Genomic DNA, 27,970 nt, shown 5'->3' with positions numbered 1-27,970 from the left:
CCCCATCACCAAAAGATCCAATTCCGCCTGAAGTGTACAAGCATGATGGGCATGTGCTGGTAAAAAAGCTCCATGCTCTCTTTGTAAAGATATGGAAAGCAGGCCGAGTTCCACAGGACTACAAAGATGCCTGCATCAAACATCTCTACAAAAATAAGGGAGCCAAGAATGTTTTTGACAACCAATTGCAGGAAAGATTCTGGCTAGGCTCATTCTAAACCGAATCATAAAGTGTCTCGTTTATAAGGTGTATCCAGAGTCCCAGTGTGGGTTTCGGTCGGGTTGTGGCACCATTGACATGATATTTTCCTTACGTCAGGTGGCAGAAAAGGTCCGTGAGAAAAATCAGGAATTGTATATGGTGTTTGTTGACCTGACGAAAGCCTTCGACACTGTGAATCGCGGTGCTCTTTGGCAAGTTTTAAGAAGGCTTGGTATTCCAGAAAACATGCTGAACGTGATCATTTCCTTTTACGAGGGGATGAAGGCCAATGTTGTCACAGATGGTATGATGTCTGATCCATTTGATGTTACGAATGGGACCAAACAGGGATGTGTAATGGCGCCAGTCCTCTTTGCGCTCTTCTTTTCACTAATGCTGAAACATGCATTTGATGATTTGGACACTGGTGTCAAGTTTCAATTTCGGTAATCCGGTGGCTTATTTAACCATCAACGGTTTAAGGCCAAGACTCTTCTTCGCACCGAAATTATTCGCGACTTGCTCTTCGCTGACGATGCCGCACTGGTAGCCACATCCTTTGAAGAAGCCCAGGTTCTTCTTGATCGATTTTCAGCCGCGTGCAAAGCCTTTGGCCTGACAATTAGCATAAGGAAGACTGAGGTAGCCTACTCTAAAACAAGTTGAGGGCGTAAAGCAAAATCCACCAGAGTATAGATTTCCTGCGCGCAAGCTGAAAGTCGACGGTCATGATATCAATTATGTCAAGTCCTTTCCTTACCTTGGTAGCAAGGTGCACCAGGGCGGTTCTCTTGATGATGAAATTGTCAACAGGATTGCTAAGGCAACTTCTGCCTTTGGAAATCTTCGCCATCGCTTGTGGAACGAAAGGGGTATTCGACTAGACACAAAAATCCTTGTCTACCATGCTGTTGTTCTTTCCATTCTTCTTTATTGATCCGAGTCATGGACCCCATACAGACATCACATTAATCAGCTGGACGTTTTCCACAAAAGCTGTCTACGCTCCATATGTGGTCTTAGCCTCCGCGACAAGGTATCAAATGCCGAATTATTCACAAAATGCAAAATATCTGGCATTGAATCATTCCTTATTCAATTGCAATTGCGGTGGGCTGGTCATGTACTGAGGATGCCCGATGACAGAATTCCAAAAATTGCGATGTACAGTCAATTTGAGGGTGGTAAAAGAATTTTCGGACGTCCTTGGCTTAGGTACAAGGACAAGTTGAAGAGTAACTTGTCTGCAGTGAACATACCATACAGGAGTCTTGAAGATGAGGCGAATGACCGAAAAGGATGGAGATCAAGGTGTTTTGGAGGTCTCCAGAGGTTTCAATCTGAAAGCTTAAGGCAACTGAAAGAAAACAGAGTAAGAGCAAAACGACTAGCAGCCGCACCAATATCTGCAGCGTTAAATCCACATTCATGTTCTATTTGTGGCCTTGTTTGCAAGTCCCTTGCTGGACTAAAAAGTCATCAGAGGCAAAAGCATAAATGAGTTTTATAAATATGGGTTGTCCGAACCTCATACGTCGAAATAGACGGGAGAGTCCATCATATATATATATATATATATATATATATATATATATATATATATATATATACTAGCAGAAGTACCCGTCGTTGATTGGGTTCAAAAACAGCCTACAGAAAATGGACTGTGATTGATGAAAGTATGATAGGTTATGAAAAGGAGGGGGTTGTAAATTGATAGGTTTTGATACTCAAAAAATTTACCCTAAGCAAAATATGATGAAAGTAAAGATAATTTTCGCGAAAATATATTTTTTTATATCAACTTTGTTTCCATTCGTAGCCAAGAGTGACCAACAAAATGATGTTTCCTTACAAAGAGAAAATGTTATATATATAATAATATAAATATACAAGAAATAAAAGTTTCCATAGTCAATAAAAGTTACTTTTATGGTAGAAAAGTTCATTGATTTGTATTTATAAATAGTTTGTAAAAAATTTTTTATTTAAATTCACGAACCGGTTTAAAAAAAATAAAATGGCAGCGACTTAGAAATGGAGAGCCCCGTTTTCAATTTGAAGGGGGGCACCTTAGCATTATGTGTTAACAATTTAAGAGAGTTCTGTCAACGTAAGGAATATTTATAATCATATTTTAATGTTTTCCGTTATTTTGTGCTTGAGGAATATTCGATTATGGCATGTGTAGGTTATATAAAAATTCATTTATGTAGTTATCGCCTCAAATTTCGTTTTAATTTCAGTTCGCTGACATTATTTCAAGTAAAGAGCATTAAAAACTGTTTCCAAAAAAAAAATAAAACGTGAAATGAACTTTTATTGACTATGATAACATTTATTTCTTGTATATTTATTTTTTCGGGTAGTCGTTTGTTGGCTTTTCTGCTAAACACTCTTACTAAATAATATCGACGAAATATCGAAAAACAAAGAAACAAAAACAGTTTTGAAAAATAATGAAGCTTTACTTACTTTAGTAAAATAATCCGAAACTGCAAAATGGGATATTAAAAAAGTAAACACGCGATTACTTTAGTTTTTTAAAGCAAAGAATCAATATAAATATGAGTAAGAAGAAGCCTTTGCTAATGAAGCGAGAGATGGCTTCTGTTGCTAGGTTTGAATCTATAGACTGGTGTTAATCGTGACACCCTGCACTGAAGTTTCCCGAAAGGATGAAACACTAGTGTCTGTAGATATTATTATTATATTTAATATATATATATATATATATATAAGACAGTAAAGAAATTAAAACTGTAAGTTGAAATTTACAATTAAATTTATTGTTCGACTGAATACTCAAAAAAAAAAAACAATTTTCAAGTCGCTATTCCGCGAAGTTTCAAAGAATGCTATTCTTCTCATAAGAGGACAGAAAGAAATCAGCAAATTATACTTGTAACAATGCTAGAATTTGCTGGTTACGGCATTAAACGAAACCTCAATTTATTATCGTCATAAGTTGCAAAAATGTTCATGTTCTTTAAAACAACGAGTGTAAAAAAATAGATGTAGAAAAATAAAAATATAAACAAACCTGGAATAAACTTGCAGCTTGCATGAAGATTCTTATATATATATATATATATATATATATATATATATATATATATATATATATATATTGGGTGACCCAAACAAACGGGGCCCAACTCTACTTAGGCCCAGTTTCTTAGTTTTTTTTCCAAATGAAATGAAACTTTAGTCATAACTAGTTTATTATATTCAAAACATCACATCAAAACACTAGGGTCTTTGGCCTTTTTTTCTCCGTTAACTGTTAAATGCTCAGAAAAACAATTGAATATACTCTGTATATATATATATATATATATATATATATATATATATATATATATATATATATATATATATATATATATACTTCTCCACGATGGCAGAGTTAGACACAATGAGGAGAAAATGGCACACTGGATTGGAATTAAAATTAAAATTACCTCAGTCTAGAAAGATTTCTCTTTTAATGAGCGATTAAAGAAAGGATGATGTGTATTGTGAGAACATATACTACACTTTGCTTCTAGTCAAAAGGCCAAAAGTGTCAGTTATTCATTTCGCATCTATTTATCTATCGATCCGTCGATCGATCATTTATTTTACTTCTTAAAACCGCATTAGTTAAATTTTGTTCGCCCACTTGTGACCCCACCCCTCCTCAACCCTTACGTTTCTCTCCTTTTCTATCCACACCTTCCATTAACCCTCACCCTTTCACCCGTTGCCAGTAAAGTCTCCACCCTGATCTCATCTTACCCGTCGAAATATCCCAACGAAGCGTGAAAAGACGAGGGAATTTAAACACCTGATGACTCATCGTCCGTACCTGAGCTGAGGGTGGAGACAGGGTTTTATCCCTCGCACCGCGGTCACGTGATCAACGTCCTTGTCATTAGTCGCGTGGTAACGTAGGACAATGAAATTCTAAAAAAAAAGAAAGGATCACTATCAAACATAATTCTATCCTATTAGATTACCTGTTGAAACATTGGTTCCTGTAAAATCATCGACTTAAGCAATGTTAGACGAGCACTCAATGCAATAAGTTTGAAAGTGGATGAGACAGCAGGGTCGCCATTTTTTTTTGTAAAACTTGTAAAAATATATAGATATATCTTTCGATACTTTTTGCTCTGGTATTTTATACATATGTCGTACAATACCCGTCCTAGGGTAGGTAAAATATTCTTTTGCTCGAAATGGCAAATGGTACATAGACATAAAAAATTCCTCTATCCTAAAAATAACAGCTATGTTACAAATCAATTTCATTTTTTTTCACTGTTTTATACAGTCCCGAGCAACGCCGAATGGTCCTGCTAGTATTATATAAAGCTAGGTTGCTAGGACACTATATATATATATATATATATATATATATATATATAGGAAAATTTTGGCATATTTTACTGGTTTTAAAATATAGGTTCGTTTTACGTATTATCAAATAATTTGAACCATAAAATAGAATTATGATCTTCCAAAAGCCTGCAAATTTTCGTGTAGTTTCGCCCCATAGAGCCAAAGATATGAGAATTTCAATATTCAATTTGGGTATAAGTATATATATCCACCATTTTGGACAATTTTATAAGTTCCACATCTCAGCGACTATTAATTAGAATTTAACAAATGAAGGCTCGTTGGAAAGGTAATGACCTAACTTGTGTAGTAGGCTATGTGACATTTGCCCTTAAGGTCGCACATTAAGGGGATCATCCATCGTCCAGAGCCTATATTTGGTACTTTTTACAGGCATAACATGTTTCAATCATAGTCATTAGTTTTCTTAGTTTTGCATATGAATTTCAAAATCCCTGATATTTCCCCCAACCTCTGGCATTGACGTAGGGGTTATTAAAACTTGCTGCGATGGTTTCAAATGATGTAAAATAACAGCAAGGGGAGACTTGATTCCAAATATTTCTCATATATTATATCTCCTCTCTTTAGTTTTCATGCATAAAGTAAATTTCACAGTGTATAAGAATTATTTGATACTAGAGATATTCATAATCGTAACCTATTTCCAAAAGAGGGGAGATATAACATATGAGAAATATTTAGAATCAACCCTGTTTTTACTGTTATTTGAGATCATTTTAAACCATAACAGCATCAAGGTAAGAGATTTTGCGGGTATATATATATATATATATATATATATATATATATATATATATATGTATATGTTGTTTTTTTTTTTTGTTTTGGCTTTAGCGATATGTTTTGAATGAATTCAATCATTTACGACAGTGTATTTTTACCTAAATGCGAGTTGGGAATAATTTTCCCTTTTAACCAATTTGGTACCCCCACATGGGGAGCGGTGTATATATTATTTTTAAAATGTAATTATCCACTGGCCACGTGCTTCGTTGTCTACGACTCATCAGAGTGGCTGTATCTAGCGAGATTCGAAATCGGGACCCAACGGTAAACATTTAAAAAATAATTTATATATATATATATATATATATATATATATATATATATATATATATATAGCCCCTTTTTAACCGGATCTCATTTAACACCGGGACAAATATATTGACAGTATTTAATAACTAACAAGAAACTAAATAAATAAACTATAAAATAGGAAAATCGAAATTAAAAAATAAAATAAAAATAATTCGCCTCCAACCCTCCAGCACCCACCTTTATAACCAATTTAAAAAATAAATACACCAAGCCCCAAAGGAAAAGAAAAAGAAAACGATAACAACAATCGCTCCTAATGATAATCGGATGCACTGATAGAAAGCGCTTGAGAAGAATATGGCCGAACGCAACTTTTGGGCGCCATTTTATATAATATGGTTGTTACGACGTTGCCAGATATTTCATAGTTTGTGAAGTAATCGATTCTGCCTAATCTTATAGAAATTCATTGATAGGTCAATGGCTATTGCCTCAGATACAAAGCACCTATCAAGAGATTCGTTTATACTATACAATATTACTGACAGCACATCAGCAGTCGAACTTATAGCTCAAAATCCGTATTCCTTGTCGCTAAGTAAATTATTATATCTAGTGTGGTTGAAACTTCTTGATTTATACAGATTCTGCATTTATTAAAGAAAGTAAATACTAGAAAAAGAACTTCGTCTTAGCATGGGTTGACTACAAGCAGGTACGACACGATCGCTCAAGCATGGATAATTGAATGATTAAATTATTAAACAAAATTATCAATTTTATTGTAATGACATAACAGATACTGAAAACCTTTAACAGACAGGTTCTTTCTCCTTTTTATCATGCTCATCCACGAAAATACTTAAGGAATACAATGTAGGATACAAATTTACAGCCACATATAAAACCAAACTAAATAAAACAAAACGGAAACAATGACTAAGCACAACATACTTTACCCAAAAGATATTCCTAATCGACCTCATACAAAACGAAAGAAGTAGGAAAAGGACACGTAACTATCGAGGATTGTGTAGGTTATATCTGAAAAAAAAAATCTAGAGAAATACATAACGCAAGATATGGAGAGGCCGATTGGCGCTGTCAAAAGTAGTGCTAAGGTGAACAGTAGGAAGTAAGACAAGATAAGAAACTAAAAATTCAAATGAAAGCGTTGATTGGTAGCAAACATAACACACGGCATCTTAAGACAACGTTGGAGTGCCTGTATATATATATATATATATATATATATATATATATATATATATATATATATATATATATATATATATATATATATACTCTGACTGACGTAAAAAAACATTTAAAAAAATAAAATGTTTAATTTCAACGTTATTTCACGTGGTTAATGGTAGCCTAAAGAATATGGTCTTTGCTAATCAAGCCAGAGATGGCTTGTGTTGCCGGGTTCAAATCTATCGACTGGTGTTAATCGTGACATCTTGCACTGGAGATTCCCGAAAAGATGAAACACTAGTGTCTGTAGGTATTTAATTATTATAGTAAATAATTATATATATATATATATATATATATATATATATATATATATAGTCATCCACATACAGTTCTATTTCGTTGTGCGACTAGACAGGCACCTTTCCCCAGCCGCGGATTGAACCTACACCCATCGAGTTAACAGTCGGCAGCTCAAGTGCTTATTTAATAAGCACTTGATAAGAGACATTTGCGGGCACCGATTCGTGGTCTCTGACAACATAGATGTAGCAATCTCTTTTAACACTAGCGCTCAAATACATTTTTTTTTACATGGGTGTCACCACTTATCAAGGCCCATAGGCCACTCGAGGATAAGGGTTAATAGGTATACATTAGTCATTGTGATTTTAGCATAGTAAACAGTGGAAATTTTGTAACTTGGATTACTTAGGGGAACGATTCAATTAGAACTTGTTCACATTGGACTTTTTCTTTTTTTTCATAGGTATCAACACATTATCAAGGCCAAGAGGCCACTCAAGGATAAGGGTTAAAGAGTGTACAGTAGAAATTGGACAATATAATAATCATTAGTAATGAAAATTTGTTAAATTTGATAACTTATATGGAACGGCTCATCAAGAACTTATTTACGTTAGACTTGAACACAACCATATTGTAGTCAGCCGGAAAGCAGGAAAACGGAAGACAATTCCACAGGCGTGCAGTTCTAATAAAAAAGCTTTGTTCATGGAATCTACGTTTAGGTTTAGGCACAGATAAAGAGTGGGGGGAATTGTTGATAGTGTTTACAGCTAGACGAGTGTTTCTTGTGAAAGTTTTGCGAGGGGGGCCATAGATTGAAGCTCAGTCGAACACTTTCCATGAAAATAACGATACACCAGAGACAAACTCGCAACATCTCTTCTGTGAGATAGAGGTTGCAAGGAAGAGAAAAGGACATCTCCTAAGAGGCTACGAAGTCTATTTTGAACTCTATCAAGGCAGGACAAGTCCTTTCTAGCAGCTCCTGCCCAGATGTGGCAACAGTATTCCATCCTTGGACGTACCTGACTCTTATATAGATAGAGAATTGCATCAGCAGTGAGATATCTACTGGATCGATAGAAAGATCCCACCATTTTTCCAGCGGCCTTGGCAACAGATTTGATGTACGTGTTCCATTTAAGATCAGGAGTAATGGTCAAGCCCAGAAGCTTGTCAAAACTTGAGGCCTCCTGAAGACGAGAGCCATTCATTTCAATTGATGCCAGATGGGGATCAGAATGTTGATGATTTAAAGAGAGAAGCTTGGTTTTAGATGCATTAAAAGTAACCAGCCACTCCTTTCCCCATTGTACTACATGCTCAAGATCAGAGGAGAGAGAATTGGAGAGAACTTGGTCGTTTACTGTCTTAGATGTGCTACCATAAATGGTAGTGTCGTCAGCATAAATGTCTACAAATGATGTAAGGATGTGATTTGGAAGATCATTAATGTAGATCAGGAAAAGAGTTGGGCCCAGGATGGACCCCTGAGGTACACCGGCATTAATACTGTGGGCCTCTGATTTTTGCCCCTCAACTACTACTCTTATGAACCTATCAGAAAGAAATGATTTAATAATTGAGAAGACATTTCCAGCTATACCATAGCTAGAGATCTTATGAAGTAAACCTTTATGCCATACCCTATCAAAGGCCTTAGATATGTCAAGAGCAATTGCCCTAGAATGTATTTAGTAACTTTAATGCCAGCCACAGTAATTTACTTGGCTTCTCTAACTACACAGACACAGCTGGTAGCATCATCCATAACTTTTCTATATCCTATTCTTCGACGCAGATAGTAACGTTCTCGACCCGTCTCGCAGATCGTCAGGACCAGCAAACGTCACTTCTGGACCTATTTCTGATAACAGTTCTTGAGGTTTGTGTCACAAATGCCCATTCGGGAATGCTGATCACGCTTTGATATGATAGACATCAAATTGAAAAAAAAAACACTGCTCAAAACAAGGTGCTACAATAAGGCTGACTGGGATGCCATCAGAGATGCCCCATGGGGAAATATTTTTCTCTTTCTGCGGAAATGAGACCATTGAATGGTTCTAAACGGAAACTGAGACACATGTTCCCACAAGTTCTATAGCAAACTCCACTCTCCCCAATGGTTTACTTCTACTTTTGTCATTGCTCAAAGACAACATGTCAGAGACATGATTGATTAGAGTACATTCCTGAGTCGAGGGAGAGTGAACAAAATATATAAGTAGCTAACACTACGTTGTAAAGTTAGTCTAAAGCACGTGAGGGCCTGGTCGTCTGACCGATTCGGAATCATCTTGGCTTTTGAAGCATTTTTCACGCTGGAAGTTGTCAAGATGCTTGAACAAGTGATAATCTATGGCCGAGAGGTCCGGTGAAGATGGCGGATGAGGCAGAGTCTCTTAACCCAATTCGTTCAGCTTCTGCACGGTCAAATGAGCAACATGCGAGCGAGCGTTGTCATGGAGTAGAGTTCGTCTCTTCATATTGACCAATCTCGGGCACATACGTTGGAGCTTTTGATGTATTTAGTCAATTTGTCGGCAGTACTTTTCGCCTAAATCGTTTCGCCCGGATTCAAGAAGCTGACCACCAAACAGTCACCAAAACCTTTTTCCGGTGCAATTTCGGCTTCGGGAAGTGTTGTGGAGCTTCTCCGGCATCTAACCACTGTGCCGAACGTCGCCAGTTGTCGTAGAGGAACCATTTCACATCACACGTTGCAATCCGTTGGGAAATGGGGCGTTTTTCTTACGCAGGATCGTAGAAAACACCTCAAAACGACATTTTTTTTATTATCGTTCAATTCATGATGCACCCATTTCCAAATTTTTTTGACTTCCTATTTGCTTTAAATGGCGAACGACTGTTGAGTGGTCGACCTCGAGTTCAACAGCAACTTCTCGTGTGGTTTTGCGAGGATCGGCTTCAATTAAGGCTTTCAAATATTCGTTATTAACTGCAGTCGACCGGCTTCGACCGTCTTCATCTTCGAGGCTCTGGTCACCATTACGAAATTTCTTGAACCACTGTTGTTCCACACGTTCGTTAGTGGTTCCTGTGCCAAACGCGTCATTGATATTATGTGATGTCAAGGCAACTTTTCGGTCTAGTTTGAACTGGAATTTAGTGAATGTAGTTTACAAACAAATGGCTACACATAAGCATACATGTTTCAGCGAAAACCCAGTAAAGGGAATCACTTCGTCAGGCTAATGACAACTCTGGCTGTTTCAACTCAAACATTGCCTATTTATAACTAGGACTACATCATATTTAAGTGCAAAGGGACAGATGTAGTCCTAGTTATAAATAGGCAATGTTTGAGTTGAAACAGTCAGAGTTGTCCTTGGCCTGACGAAGCGATTCCCTTACTGGGGTTTCGCTGAAACATGTATGCTTATGTGTAGCCATTTGTTTGTTAACTAAATTAACTTCTTTTGGCTCTGTCTAAACATTTAGCACTCTTTTGGGTGACACACACACAAACATATATATATATATATATATATATATATATATACTAGACTACCCGTGACCCTTTGGGTCAATATGTTGTATTAGCTATGGAATTAATGTATTAGCATGACACTTGTGACGTAAAGAAAATAGTTTTTGTGACATAACAGAAACATTTCTATGAAAGTATATTAAAATGAAAAAGAATATAGATATATTTCTATGAGTCGTTCTGTTTATAATCGTTTATTTTTGAAAAAAAAATAACAACTTACAGCCATTGAATTATACGTGGTTTTCCATAATTATAGGTAAATCTGCATTAATCAAATCTTGATATATCGTTTAATTGGGACGCTGTAAACGTACACAGTAAAACAATACGTTGTAAAATGCTCTTATGGTTGTTAAAGGTGAAAGTAGATTTATTTGTAAGAAAATTGCATAAAAATAACTTAAACGTAATACGGAAATGAACGATGTAAAAAAATGCAGAAAGTATTAACAATTATTTAGATAAATTAAACGCAAAAAAAAAACAAAAAAAAAACAATTGAGACGCTGAAAACGTACACAGTAAAACAATACATTCTCAACGGATCAAAGTTGATTTATTTGTAAGAAAATTGCGACAGTATACTTGTAATACAGAATAGTTGCAAAACATCTCCACTCTTCCCATATTAAGTAATAATTTCTAAATAATAACGTTTATATTTCAGTGCGGAGGTCAAATTCTGCAAAAGTAGCGATTTGTGTTTATTTGTTTACGCTGTTATGGGTTTATGTTTATGTATATATGCGCAACCGGAAGTCGTAAACCGGATGTTGGGTTACAACACTCGTTACAAGGTCATTTGAGTTCTATAATTATATATATATATTATTTTTAAAATGTAATTATATATATATATATTATTTTTAAAATGTAATTATATATGTAAAATGTAATTACATATATATATATATATATATATATATATATATATATATATATATATATATACTATTAGTATTATTAGGCTCTATCTGATTTGAAAGGTTTATCGTAAGTTTTGTAAGGGCAGGTTCGACTCCACAATTCACATACTACTTTTCTTTTTATATGATTTTTGTGTGACGACAAACCGATGACAATATTATAGCTCGTCGTTTATGAGATTCCTTTTAGCTATTTGTTATTTTTATGTTACTCTTGTTGTTGCCAGGTTAGATGGATGCACGCACCAACCTTTCAAATGAATGAGAAAAAAAGAAACGAAAAACGCAATTAAGGTCGAGCTAATACTTTTTGCCCGTGTCATCCATTCCATAGTGACAGCGATAAAAATTGAAAACCGATAAAGCTACAAGATTCTAACGATAACCACTGTATAGTTGATTTGTTTCGTGAGTAGCGGCAACGTAACGAGATAAGAGAGGGAGGATGGGATAATAGAGAGAAATGCGTTAGAAAGATAGAGATAGAGAGAGACAGAGAGAAAGAGAGAGAGAGAGCGAGAGAGAGCGAGAGCGAGAGAGAGAGACAGAAAGAAACAGAGAGAGAAAAAGAGAGAGAAATATAGGAATTTCTTGATTTAGATATAATAAGTGATGTTGAGCGATAAAGAGAGAGATGAACGAAGAGACAAGGAAAAAGAGGGAAAGAGAGAGAAAGCGATATGAAAAGGAGAGAGTAAGTGTGTTAAAAGGGATTGTCTATGTGTGTGTGTATGTGTGTGTGTGTGTGTGAGAGAGAGAGAGAGAGAGAGAGAGAGAGAGAGAGAGAGAGTAATAAAGATGAAGAATTGAAATTAGACGACAGATAGAGAGTTAGTACGCTACTATAAGATTTGACTAAGATCAAAGTGTAGTATCTGTTCTTCAGATGCTGCACTTCCATTTCTTGTTCCCTTTCAGTGGATAAGCAACCCTTCACGACTGAGACAATTTTTGATTTTTGTACCTTTTCTCCACGTTAAAAAACGATCCATTTATATTTCGCCGTGATAAACGTGTGAAATGTGCGCCTATTTTTTTTTTTACTTGTGTTAGATTTTCTTATTTATTTACAGTAGCGATTTTTACTTTTGGCATTTTTTAACATGCCATCAAATCAGTAAATATGAAACTTATTACTCAATAATAACAAAAATATCACAGATTATGTAACATATTTAATAATTTCGGGAGATCCCCATCTTTATAAATATCCGGCATCAAAAGTGTTCGTATTCTGCACCAAAACTCATAGTTATTGATTAGATACACGAAAGATTTTTTGAAAAATAAATTTTGCAAAGATTCATAAGCCAAATACTCACTTTGAAAATATTTTTGTTTATAGTTTCTATCATCACACTGGATTTTCTGCATTGCTATCATCCTTCAGAAATACCAACATACTTATTTACCGGCAATGCTTCAAGTATTATCAATAATATAAATTTCACCTGTCTGTTTAAATGTATGTACGTATGTATGTATGTATGTATGTATGTATGTCTTCCTAAAATTTTCGACAGAGGCGACGGATTTTCACGAGATCGGTATCGTTTTGAAGCACGACCCTTCGGGCGACAAATATCAAGAAATTGGCTAAAAGCATTAATTCCTCCACCCTCAACTGGACACTTTTCTACAAGGAGGGGGTCGCTTTTTTCGTCGATATTTTCGAAGGTCATTCCCTCTTTTTGATTGACTAGTCTTAATTTAAACCTACACCACTTCCGGTTTAGCTATGGACGCAACGGTAAAGACGTCACGTTTTTTTTTGCGTTTTTTTTCACATTCTTTTCCTCCTTCGCGGTACGGGTTCGAACCTGCCTGCTTACTACCACTTTTTGTTTTTGCTCAACGGGCAACGCCGGGCACTTAGGCTAATCTCTTATATAACCGTTTTATTATGGCAACAAGGTAGAATGTACATCTGTTTTTTTGTTCTTTTGCAGACGAATTTGGGAACGGTTCTCTAATGCAAGTTTAAAGGAAAAATGGAAAATATATTTTAGCATCTCTTGCTTTTTATTTCTCTTATTTTTCTTTTTTCATTGGCAATATATATATATATATATATATATATATATATATATATATTGGTATATTTAGGCAGCATTTTTTCATTCAAGCAAATATTATTAAATACAACGGAGACATTTTGTCTTATAATTCTTTTTTTTAATTTTTCAATTTTTCGTATTGTCTTTTTTGTTTCAAAATCAAAAATATTAATAAAGGATCCATACATGTTGCTGTTACGAGCGCTTTCGATTCGCCCACGAATCATCATCAGGTGTTAAAAATACAGGATTGCGAATTTTTTTACATTTTACATTATTTTCCCGTTGTAATGTACGATACGACGCTTCAAGACAACACAAAAATTATACAACGGGAAAATAATGTAAAAAAATTAAAGATTCTTGAAGCGTCGTACATTAGAACTCTTCAACCTAATATAAATGACATTGCATTTACAAAAAAGCAGTAACGTTCTGAAATGTCTTGCGTAGTCCGTGTTGGACGGACTTCGTACATGGTGTCTACGAACTTGCTGGTTTTAACACTCGAATTTTCAATCGACTTTTATTCTTAATCGACTTTTATTTTAACTCATCACTGACTATATATATTTTAGTTTTCATTTTTAATCCTCATTTTCGCATGTATTTAATAATATTTGCTTGAATATATATATATATATATATATATATATATATATATATATATATATATATATATATATATGTATATACACTCCTATGAATTTATTTTTATATTATGTGTATCGATATTCATATTAAAAAACCCCTTTTCTATTTATCTAAAAAGAAGAATACAACTTTGTTATATATCATGGAATTGCATTCATCTGCAAAAGATCTAGCTAATTTGCATATTCTTTTAAACGTTCATTTTAATTAATTCCCTATTAGTTTTTTCGGTTTTCTTATGAGATGATTATCTTTAGTTAACTATTACGTAATTATATCCATGCAGATATTCTACATGATTTATATAATATTATAGTAATATTTGCGTAAAAACATTATAGCAAACACAAACCTCTTTCTATATATTTATATATGCGTATGTATATATATATATATATATATATATATATATATATATATATATAAATATATATATATATATATATATTATTTAAAAAATTTTGCCTACGAAACTCCTCTATCAGTTTTTGGTCTACAGACATGAAAACTTATATATAGGTGATTCGAACCGATGTGAAACATTATATTTGTGTTATAGTCGGAAAAATTGGTACAAAAGTATGGAAATTAAATAAATGAAAATTTCAAGGTGTAGGTCGAACGACGGCATTACGAATATGTATGAGTAACGTAATAGCTATTAGTTCATGTTTTAATTTTTAGCCTTGAAGCAAACATGTCTTCATAGCTCAGGCATTGACATCAGAGCAAAAAGTAAATCTTAAGCTAAAAGTTTTGGTTTCGATTCTCCGTGGTGGCGCACGAGTCATTGTTTTTTTTTTTTTCATAATAATTACAACATATTGGATGTAATATAATATAATAATACATAAGAAATCTGCATTAATCAAAATATCATATTGAACGTATATTATGATCGGGCAATGCTGAGTGGCCTGCTGGTAAAACAGTAAAAATAGTATATTTCACAACCATAGAGAAAAGTAGAGAGAACGCATGCGGCATAAACCTTAATCTTAGTTGGCAGCAAGATCCCATGACGTCTTCACAAACACCCGTTCAACTTTCCGAAGGCATCACTTGCCCTGCTGATCCGTAACGATACCTCATCATCCAGGGCACCGGACATACTCAGTGTGCTACCCAAGTATACAAACTTAGTGACAACCGCTATCCTTGATCCACAGATATAAACTGATGGCTCAAAGTATGGCATGCCCGGAGAAAGCTGATACATTAAGACAGTTTTTTTCGGATTGATGGTCAGGCCCAATGCGCTGCAGGCAACCGCAAAAGCGTCCACAAGATGCTGCATATCAGTCACCGTATGAGCCATCAGATCATAGTCATCCGCATAGAGCAAGTCACGAATCGTGTTGGTGAGTACCTTTGTACTTGCATTGAAGTGCCTAATTTTGAACACCCTCCAGTAGTTCGGTAATGAATATAGACACCATCAGAACACCCCCAAATGCCATCCGAAAGACCATGGTGAAATACAACGCAAAGAGTGTGGGTGCTGGAATGTCTCCCTGCTTAACACCATTTTCTACTGAGATAGGATCAGCCAGCTTTCCCCCAACGTTGATCACAGCCTTCATATCATCGTGGAAGAGCTTTAAGTTGGTTACGAACTTGTCAGGACAGCCAAGCCTTTTCAGAATCTCCCATAAAGCACCCTTATTGACTGTATCAAAGGCCTTGGTTAAATCGATGAACACCTGATACAGTCCCTTTTGCTGTTCTATACATTTCTCCTGCAGTTGCCTGGCTGTAAAAATCATATCCATTGTCCCTCGACATCTTCTGAAACCACACTGCGACTCAGGTAAAACATCGTCAGCAATGTGCTCCAGCATTCTGTCTAGCATGATCCTACAGAGCATCTTACCGACTACTGACATCAAAGAGATGCCCTGATAGTTTCCACATTCATCTCTGCTACCCTTCCCCTTATATAGTACTACCATCAATGCATCCCGCCAATCCTGCGGAATACACTCATCCGACAAGCAGTCTGCAACAATTCCGCTAAGCGTTGAATCATCTTGGGTCCAGAACATTTAAAGATCTCCGCATGCAAACGATTCGGGTCAGAAGACTTTCCATTTTTCAGCTTATGGACAGCTGTTTAAACCTCCTGGAAAGAAGGAACCTCTGCCAAGATATCCTTGAGCGGATTGCTAGGAATCGACTTAACAAACTCCTGATGAACATAAGAAGGTCTGTTCAGGAGGTCATCGAAATGCTCCCTCCATCTATGAAGAATGTCGGTAGGGTCTCGAAGAAGATCCCCACTATCTTTCGAGCACAGAGGAGTGATAGGTGATCTGGATGGTCCGTAAACCGTACGCAGTAGGCTGTATAAGACCTTGGTGTTGTTCGAATCCGAGGCGAGCTGTATTTCCTCAGCTTTCTGCCTCCACCATTCATCCTGCATGTTACGTACATCCTTTGCACCTCGTGCTTGATTGCCTTAAACTTGTCCCTCAATCGATCTTGCTCACCAACCGTCAAACCACCCCCGAGATAAGCGTGCAATGCCCTGGCTTTTGAATCAAGCAAAGCCTGAATTTCAGTATCGTTCTCATTGAACCAATCATGATGTTTACGCTCACACTAACCTAATACTCTCTCAAATACCTCATAGACAGATTCCTTAAAAGCAGGCCAAGTATTTTCACAATCAATCTCTTCCATCTCCTTAACTAGTTTCTCCCTCACAATATTGTCCCTTAGACGGACAACATTAAGTCGCTTTGGGATAGCCACACTAGCTCCCCTCATCTTGGGCTTCACAACACACTTAATCTTTGCACGGACCAACCGATGGTCGGTCCAGAAATCTGCACCCCGCATGACACACATACATACACACACACATACATCTATACATGCATACATACATACATACATACATACATGATGATGATTGCAACGTCTTGTCAAACGAGTGTCACTCCCTCAGACATTTAAAATCCATGATTCCAAATGTCTGAGGGAGTATCTATACAAATATGATGTTACAGAGTCTTAGCTTTGTACGACAGCTAAGTCTCTCTCTCGGTTCAAAATGTTGAGATCCAGCAACAAGCAAGAGCAAGATAGCCAGCAACAAATTAAACTGCAGACCAGCTTAATGCAGGCACTGGTCTTCCGCTTTATGTTTTTTTAAATCAGAGATTTGCTTCTCCTAGAAAGGTTGCCTTCACCACGGCTTACGGGAGCCCTCTCTACCCCAATACACATATACACCCACACAAATACATACATACATACATACATACATACATACATACATACATACATACATTAATTCATTCATTCAAACAGACAGGTGAGATTTATATTACAGATTACAGATGAGCAACCATATTCCTTCTTCTTTGTATGGCGAGATCGGAATCACGTCTAACTAGTCCTGTAAACAAGAGCACATACCCAGATATCAGATATCAAACAGTGAACCTGGAGTGATCTTATCATCCTCATAGCGGAGAACACCAACTAAAATGCTAGGAAGATCAGGTGCCTTTTCGATATTAATTTTCTTAATTGTACTACAAATCTTGCGAAGCGGTAAATTATCCTATTGATACTGACGTAAATTACTGATAAAAAAAACTGCAAGGCTTTAGAAGATATCCATGAAGTATCCAGTTCACCTTTTCGTAATGCTTTCAGGACTTTTATGACGATTTACCTATCCTTGGGCACTAGTGATACTATGCATGGTGATTACAGTGCAAAGACCTGTAAGATTAAGTGATAGGTTTTATAATCTCTACTATCATAAGCTCGCTATGTTCTATAAGAAAACAAGATTACCATTGTTTTTTTTTTTTTTATCCAGAATGGTTATTTTTCTTGCTATAAAAATACACGTTCTTTATCAGTTGTGTCAAGTTATTGTTGGGTTATGTTAGATGAAATTTTGGTAAATAGAGGTGTATAGGGAAGGGGTAGTGGCATGTAAGATTGCATCACCCTCCTTCTTCCTTATAATTTTCTATTTATTAAAGTTTAGCCACATAATTCCACTAATTAGTAAACGAAAACATCTTTAATACATAAGAGAGTGAGAAGTATGTAAGGAAGAAAGTAGTTGTTTTATTTTTTGTCCCCATAAACATAACACACACATATGTAATAACAATGTACGACACTCGTCTTCTTTCAATATAATCCACCCAATTATCCCCCTTTCATTCTTTCTGTTTCACTTGTTACTTCTCTTTTCGCGTGAGCAGTGAATTGGTAGCAACAGTAGTCGCTGAAGCTACGTGGTTGCTATGAAAACTAGTCATAAAAACGTCGCTTGCCTCCTTACGTTTTTTTACAATTTTGCACACCACTAAATTCATCATAATTTTTGTTTTACTGAACGAAAATTGAAAAATTATTTTTTACACAATATAGCTGAGGAGGTGATCTATAAACTGTAATAATTGTTTGAACTTCAGTCGAAAAATGAGTGAGCGGAGGAAATAAATATATACTATACATTTTTAACTGCACTCTTCAAATCGGTATTCATCCAGTCGTATAAACCCATCATCAACAAGATGCCGTTTAGGGGTTTTTCAAAAACGAAATAATGCGAAAGATACCGTTTAGTATTTTTCAGAAACGAAATAGCGCGAAATGAAATATAATCTTGCAAATAACAGAATGGATTAGTGGGAAACTATCGAGTCATATTAAAATAAGAGGCATAAACTTTATATGTTATTGACGGATGAAGAAAGTTTCAAAAAGTGTTCGATTTATCAGGGAGGAGAACTTTCTCAAAGCTGTTTAATTAGAAACACACACATACATAAATATATATTGATAACTATAGATAAACAAAGATGTACAGGGACGGACAGACACACAATGAGAATATGAGATATATAATGGGCGAAAGAAGGAAAGAGACAAAAAAAAAAGAAAAATTATTCAGAGGAAACAATTTTGTGTGTGTGTGTGTGTGTGTATTTATGTCTGTGTGTATATGTATGACAGGCATAAGTACGAAAAAGAAAATTGGTAAACACAAGATGGTAAAAAGAGAAAAAGGGGAAAAGATAGGAAGAATTATGATGGAAGAAACTAAAGGCGAAGGTTAAAAGTCAATAGATAAGAAAGTAAAATATTTAGAAAAGAAGAAATCGTTTAAAAAAAGAAAGCAAGAAAAATTATATAATTGAAGAAAGGAGAAATGTGTGTGTGTGTGTGTGTGTGTATGTATGTATGTATGTGTGTGTGTCTGTGTGTAATTATTTACTATAATAATTAAATACCTACAGATACTAGTATTTCATCCTTTAGTGAATCATCGGTGTAAGGTGTCACGATTAAGTTAATAAATTAGTGATAATAATAATAACAACAACAACAATAATAATAATAATAATAATAATATAAGTATATATATATATATATATATATATATATATATATATATATATATATATATATATATAATGATTGCAACGTTTTGTCAGACGAGTGCAACTCCCTCAGACACTGAAAGTCCATGAGCCCGAAAATGACTTTTTTAGTCCTGCCGGCGAATTCACAGGCTCAAGCAGACATGGCACTGAAGGTCATTGGTATGCATACATATATATACATAAACACATACATACATATATACACATACATACACATATACACATACATATCTAAAAACATACACACATATATATATACATACACAATGCATACAACACATACATACACATACATACATATACATACAGACATACACATATACATACACATATATACACACATATACAAATACAAACACGCATATAGATACATATTCACATACAAATACGTGCACATATATGCACATATACATACATACACATACATTTACCTACATATACATACACATACACATGTGTATACACATGCATATGCATACATACACACACAAACATATATATGCATATAGCTATACAAATATACATACAAACACACATAAACATATATGATGATTGCAACGTCTTGTCAGACGAGTGCCACTCCCTCAGACATTTAAAATCCATGAGCCCAAATGCATGAGGAAGTATCTATACAAATATGATGTTACAGAGTCTTAGCTTTGTACGACAGCTAAGTCTCTCTCTCGGTTCAAAATGTTGAGATCCAGCAACAAGCAAGAGCAAACATATATACACACATACATATATACATACATATATACATAGATATACATACATATACATAAACATGTACATATATAAACATACATACACATATACATGCATATACATATACATACATATACATACACATGTACATATATAAACATACATACACATATACATACATACATGATGGCAGATCAATTATTACATGCTTCCAGCATTTTAGGCATACACGCGTCACAACTTTTCCATCGCCACAGGACTATTTTTTATAGACAAATGCCCGCGGGAGTATCAATACAAAGATGGTGTTACAGAGTTTTAGCTTTATACGACTGCTAAATACCTCTCTCGGTTCAAAATCCAGCAAGAGATCCAGCAACAAGCAAGAGCAAAATAGCCAGCAAGAGTCAAACTGCAGACCAACTTAATGCGGGTATATATATAATAGTAAGAACAGAGCTGTAAAATAGAAGTTTTCAAATAGTTTTTATTATTCGGTAGAATACTCTAAAGCTGGTAATCCTTAATCCGCAGAGTTTCAAAGAATGCTAATCCTTCTCATCAGAGGAAAAACTGTTAACAAAATAATCAGATAGTCACGCTAAAAATTAGCATGTCTATGTATTTTCTGGTTACTAAAAGTTTTATGGATTTTAATCACAAAACTTAAAAAACATAAAAATATAAATATGAAAAATAGTTTATGCTAACAGTTCATTTAGAGTTCAACATTAAGACCCCCCACCAAACCGTATATAAAGAAACAGTCCAGTGTAATGCAGGTTATTAGTTGTGTGTGGGTATATATATATATATATATATATATATATATATATATATATATATATATATATATATATATATATATATAATTTGGGGTTGCTATTTTGAAAAGAAGGCTAACCAGTGAAATACAACGAGGTTAATACAAGTGTGCTCAATACGGATGTAGAGCAAGTGAGCAAGTTACATTTTAAATTTGTCTTTACATAAGCAGTAATTTGTTGCTACACAGTCATTCGAAAATAAACACTGTTGTATGATGACCGAAACATGCTCATAACAATGTAGAAACAAAATACTGCTTATGTAATAAGAAGTTTAATATATATATATATATATATATATAGTGCTGTGGAAATATTCTTCATTCACTTATATTTCCTTTTTATATTTACCAATCCTTATTTAAGAAGCTTAATGTTATTACAGAGCATATAATGAATCAATGACAAGTCTATATTCCAAATTTCATGATGTTAACAATCTTACAATTTATTCCTTTAATTCAGTTGATTGATTTTGTGCTACGAAACAGGTACTGCCAAGAATTGTAAATGTCAACTGCATTAAATGAATAAATTGTATGATGGTCAACATCATGAGATTTGGAATATAGACCTTTGTCATTTATTCATTATATGTATATGTATATATATATATATATATATATATATATATACATATGTATATATATATATATATATATATATATATATATATATATATATATATACTAGACTTTTTGCCAGTGCCAAATGAGAAAAAGTTATACTCTGTTTACTTAAAATTAGAGCTGTACGTCAAATTGATGATCGAATGTATTTAAATGTCTGCTAACTTTTGCAGTAGATTCTGATCCTCCTTAATCACTAATTGTGCACTGGAGGGATACTCTACTACATAGTTTGTTGCATATTATCATAGCAAATGTTTATACAAAGTTTCAGTCAGATTAGATCAGATCAGTAGTTGCCGAGACAACATCTAGAGTATATATGGTATTGTTGTGACTTAACCCTATACATCCCTAATTCTGCATTGAACGGATACCATAATAATCAGTTCGCTGGATCTTATCATGCCAAAGGTACATAAAAAAATTGAAAAGTGAAACCGAAAGTGAAAAAAAAAAAAAGTGAAACCGAAAGACAGACCGACAGACCAAACAAAAAATATAATATAGACATAAAGAGAAAGAGAGATGTATGTGTAGGAGAGAGAGAGAGAGAGAGAGAGAGAGAGAGAGAGAGAGAGAGAGAGAGACAGACAGACAGACAGACAGACAGACAGACAGACAGACAGACAGAGAGAATAAGCATAATTTCCTCACTCTCTATCTCTGTCTAAATCTAAACGTAGCTTCCATGAAGCTTCTTTCCTAGAACTCTCCGCCTGTGGAACACTTTTCCCCTGTCCTACTTCCCGACTGACTACAATATGGTAGCCTTCAAGTTCAATGTAAAGTTCTTGTTGAGGCCTCCCTTTAAAAATAATCCAAATTTTACTCAATCTACATTACTAACGATTGCTACACTATCACCTTACATTCATTAACATTTATCCTCGAGTGGACTGCGGACCTTAATAAATGATAATTTCTTTAAAAGAATAAAAAATGAATAAGAAGAAAGAGTTAAGGACGGCGATAGAAAATACAATAAGAGAAAAGATAAATAGATAAAGATAAAAAGAAAAGAAGAAGTTAAAATGAAGACTAGTAAAACCAGGTAAAAAGAGAGAAAAAAAGAGAACTCTCTCTCTCTCTCTCTCTCTCTCTCTCTCTCTCTCTCTCTCTATATATATATATATATATATATATATATATATATATATATATATATACATACACACACATTTATCATATGTATACATACATTTATCATGAAAGAGGGAGGGAGAGAGAATGTTTGGGTGAAGGACATAGTATTCATTGCACCGGTCGTTACCTTGGTGTAAAGGTGAAGGCTGCCCCCTTCCTGCCAGGGGTTGGGGCAACGGGTAGAATAGGTCAATAGCCACCTCCTAACCCACACCCATATGCCACCCGTACAACATAACTACACGATTTTGTCGATGACTCACGAATCAGTCATCTACAAGGTAAGGGTCGAAGCGGGTACGAAACCTGTCTGGTTACTAAAAAATGTACTTATATAAACACGTACGTATTTCGAGGTGTTCGAGTGGTGGGTGGCGGACAGAGGGTAATAAGATGGTTGCGAGCGAGAGAGGAGGATCAGTATTCACATTGTATGCATTTTGAAAGTTACAGGCGGTTATTCTCTGGTATGTTTGGATTAAGAAGTGTGTGTTATCTAAACATATACCCAGAGAATCACACACACACACACACACACACACACACACACACACACACACACACACACACACACACACACACACATACACACACACACACACACACACACACACACACACACACACACACACGAAAACATGGGGTTTAACTACGCCTAACCACATTGATGTTGGCAAAACATACATATATTTATTTATGCAGACATGTACGTGCTTTGCTACACGGGCATGACAATGTTTCGATCTGTAGTTATTAAGGAATATGATCTCGTCTGGCAGAAATGTCTTGTCTTTTAGGTGTTCATATTAGAAAGTGTACTTTCATTTAAAACACCTAAATAAAAAGATGAAATTCTAATTAGTAATAAATACAGATCGAAACATTGTCATGCCAGTGTAACAAAGCTATATATATATATATATATATATATATATATATATATATATATATATATATAGGAGGTGCTATAAATAAGTTTCCAGACTTTTTTGTACATGCTTTTAAAATTGTCGTAGACTCTTGAAAATTCAATATATTATTGCTATACATCTTATGAGATGATGACCAATTTTTATGATTTCAGCAAGAACTGGAATACAAGCGACTGAAGTCTGATTGTCACAGTTGGTTAATTTAAAAAATTTAGAAGAACGATATGCTATAAATTCTGTTTTGAACTTGGGAAAATGACATATACACGTATGGGACGCTTTAGACCGCTTTTGGACCATTGGGCATAAATCAAGCGTCAGTTTCCGAGTGGCATACGAGATTCAAGGAAGGAAGGAAGGAAAGGGAGTGTGTGAGGGACTATGAGAGGTGTGGGAGGAGTAAGAAATTTAGAACACCAGTGTTGATTGACTAAATAAAACAAAATCATGGATAAGGAACGTCGGTGTCTATAAAGACAATAAGTTCACAGTTTGATGCCAGTGTACTCAGAATTATTTGTGAGAAACTGGACATGCGAAAGATTTGCGCAAAGTTTGTGCCAAAAGTGCCAACAAAAGATCACAGACTATTTGATCAAATTTTTTTTTACATAGGCATAACCACTTATCAAGGCCAAGAGTCTACTCGAGGATAAGGGTTAAAGAGTGTACAGTAGAAATTGGACAATATAGTAACCGTTAGTAATGGAGATTCGGTAAATTTGTTAATTTATATGGAACGGCTCATCAAAAACTTGTTTACATCTGACTTGAAGACAACCATATTGTAGTCAGATGGAAAGCAGAAAAACGGAAGACAATTCCATAGACGTGCAGTTCTAAGAAAGAAGCTTTGCTCATGGAACGCTTAGGTTTAGGCCCAGATAAAGAGTGGGGGAAACTAGTGATAGTGTTTTGTGCTAGACGGGTGTTTCTTATGAAAGTTTGACGAGGGGGGACCATAGAATGGAGCTCAGCCGAGCTCCTGCCATGAGAATAACGATAAAGCAGAGACAAACTCGCAACATCTCTTCTGTGAGAAAGAGGTTGTAGGGATGAGAAAACAACATTCCCCATAAGGCAACGAAGTTTATTTTGAACTCTATCAAGGCAGGATAAGTCCTTTCTAGCAGCTCCTGCCCAGATGTGGCAACAGTACTCCATCCTTGGAGTACCTGGCTCTTATATAGATAGATAATTGCATCAGCAGTGAGATATCTACTCGATCGCTAGAAGGATCCCACCATTCTTCCAGCGGCCTTGGCAACGGATTTAATGTATGTGTTCCATTTAAGATCAGGAGTAAAGGTCAAGCCCAGAAGCTTGTCAAAACATGAGGCCTCCTCAAGACGAGAGCCATTCATTTCAACTGATGCCAGATGGGGATCACAGCGTTGATGATGTAAAGATAAAAGCTTGGTCTTAGATGCATTAAAAGTAACAAGCCACCTCTTTCCCCATTGTACCACTTGCTCAAGATCAGAGGAGAGATAATCAGAGAGAACTTGGTCGTTTACGGTCTTAGATGTGCTACCATAGATAGTAGTGTCATCAGCATAGATGTCTACGAATGATCTAAGGATGTGATTTGGAAGATCATTAATATAGATCAGGAAGAGAGTAGGGCCCAGGATGGACCCCCGAGGGACTCCGGCATTAATACTAAGAGCTTCTGATTTCTGCCCATCAGCCACTACCCTTATGATCCTATCAGAGAGAAATAATTTAATAATTGAGAAGATATTTCCAGCTATACTATAGCTGGAGATCTTGTGAAGTAAACCTTTATGCCATACTCTATCAAAGGCCTTTGATATGTCAAGAGCAATTGGCCTAGAAAGGTAGCCTCCGTCGAGAGATTAGCTAATCCTATGAGATATAACTGTAAGCACATCTGCTGTAGATCTAGCAGAACGGAAACCATATTGCGTGTTACTAAGAAGGTTATTTTTGCTAAGATGATTGATTATTTTTCTATTTAACACAGATTCCAGCAACTTACTCATGACGCACAGGAGACTTATTGGCCTGTACTGTGAGGGAGATGAACGATCATCTGAATTCTTAAATACGGGGCATACTGATGAGATTTTCCAGGGTGACGGGAAGCAATTCTCCTTAAAACAACGTTTAAACAGTTTTGTAAGGATGGGCGCAAGTTCTGGTTGAAATCTTTTGAGTACTATAATTGGAATACCGTCAGGACCGGTTGCTTTACTGGAATCAAGGTTTTTGATTAGCTTGGCAACATCACGTACAGATATACGTATATCACATAGTATGTTTTCTGATACAGGAGGAAATATTGGAGGTTGGCAGCTTTGGTCGCAAAGGTTAGAATTAGCTGCAAAGTTCTTGGCAAAGAGTTTGGCTTTGTCTGATGCTGACGAGATTAACTCAGGTCCATTGATGATAGTTGGGATAGAGCACACGCTTCTATTCAGGATTCTGTTTGCTATTTGCCAAAACTGGTGGGAACTAAGCCGCTGCTCAGCTACTTTGGACTTGACGGACTGAGCATACAACTCTCTTGCGTTCTTTATTACTTTCTTACAATGGTTGCTGGCAGTCCTGAAAGTGGCTTTAGTTTCCATACATCTATTACGTTGTAAGCAGTGGAAAAAGTGATTTCTGTGCGCAATGGCAGCAGAACATTCTGGAGAGAACTATGCCTGGCTGTTAGGTTTTTGCTGGAATTTTTTCGAGGGTATGAAACGGTCTATATCTACAATTAACCATTCTGTCAGGTCTGATACTATAGAGGACACATCCTTTTTAAATATGGAACGCAGAGGTAGATCTGATATAAATGTGCGGAAGCTATCCCAGTCATCCATAGAGTATCGATATACTGTACGATAGAGAGGTACATCTGGGGACTTATTACATTTCATTTTTATCTTAACTGATACAACTGAATGGTCGGAAGATCCAAGTTGAGACAAAACAGAAGCTGAACACAGTTCAGGGCAAGTTGTGAGAAAGAGGTCTAGGAGACTTGCATACTGGCGTCAGAATCGAGAACACGGGTGGATTCGTGAACAATCTGAGTAAGGTCATAAGCAAAATGGGCATCAAGACAGTTCCTCACTTCTAAGAATGTAAACTGTTTCCATCCAAATTGTATTATTAAATATTTTAACAGAATCAACAATTTAACTGGACATTCCATTTATAATATTCTGTGTTTATTTTAACTTATGATTGGAATTCTCAATTCCAAGTATAGCTTCGCAAGTTCGAATCCTTGACTATCCTATTTCATATTTACATTTAACTGATTACCTATTTTTATACTTACATGAAAAGGGGACAGCCCTTATCATGTAACACCTATAGTCCAAACTTTGGTCACTGTGACTTTTGGTTATTCCTTAAGCACAAGGAAAACCATAGAGGCTGTCATTATGAGAGACAATTTTTTTTTCTACATAGGCATCACCACATTATCAAGGCCAAGAGGCCACTCAAGGATAAGGGTTAAAGAGTGTACATTAGAAATTGGACAATATAGTAATCATTAGTAATGAAAATTTGGTAAATTTGATAAATTATATGGAACGGCTCATCAAGAACTTATTTATGTTAGACAACCATATTGTAGTCAGCCGGAAAGCAGGAAAACGGAAGACAATTCCACAGGCGTGCAGTTCTAAGAAAGAAGCTCTGTTCATGGAATCTACGTTTAGGTTTAGGCACAGAAAAAGAGTGGGGGGAATTTTTGATAGTGTTTACAGCTAGACGAGTGTTTCTTGTGAAAGTTTGGCGAGGGGGGGACCATAGATTGAAGCTCAGTCGAACATTTTCCATGAAAATAACGATACATCAGAGACAAACTCGCAACATCTCTTCTGTGAGATAGAGGTTGCAAGGAAGAAAAAAGGACATCTCCTACGAGGCTCTATCAAGGCAGGACAAGTCCTTTCTAGCAGCTCCTGCCCAGATGTGGCAACAGTATTCCATCCTTGGACGTACCTGGCTCTTATATAGATAGA

Source organism: Euprymna scolopes, chromosome 17 (genome assembly GCF_053919585.1).
Source record: "Euprymna scolopes isolate OS-2025 chromosome 17, ASM5391958v1, whole genome shotgun sequence".
NCBI classification, from domain to species: Eukaryota; Metazoa; Mollusca; class Cephalopoda; order Sepiida; family Sepiolidae; genus Euprymna; species Euprymna scolopes.
Note: the sequence above shows the minus strand (reverse complement) of the source record.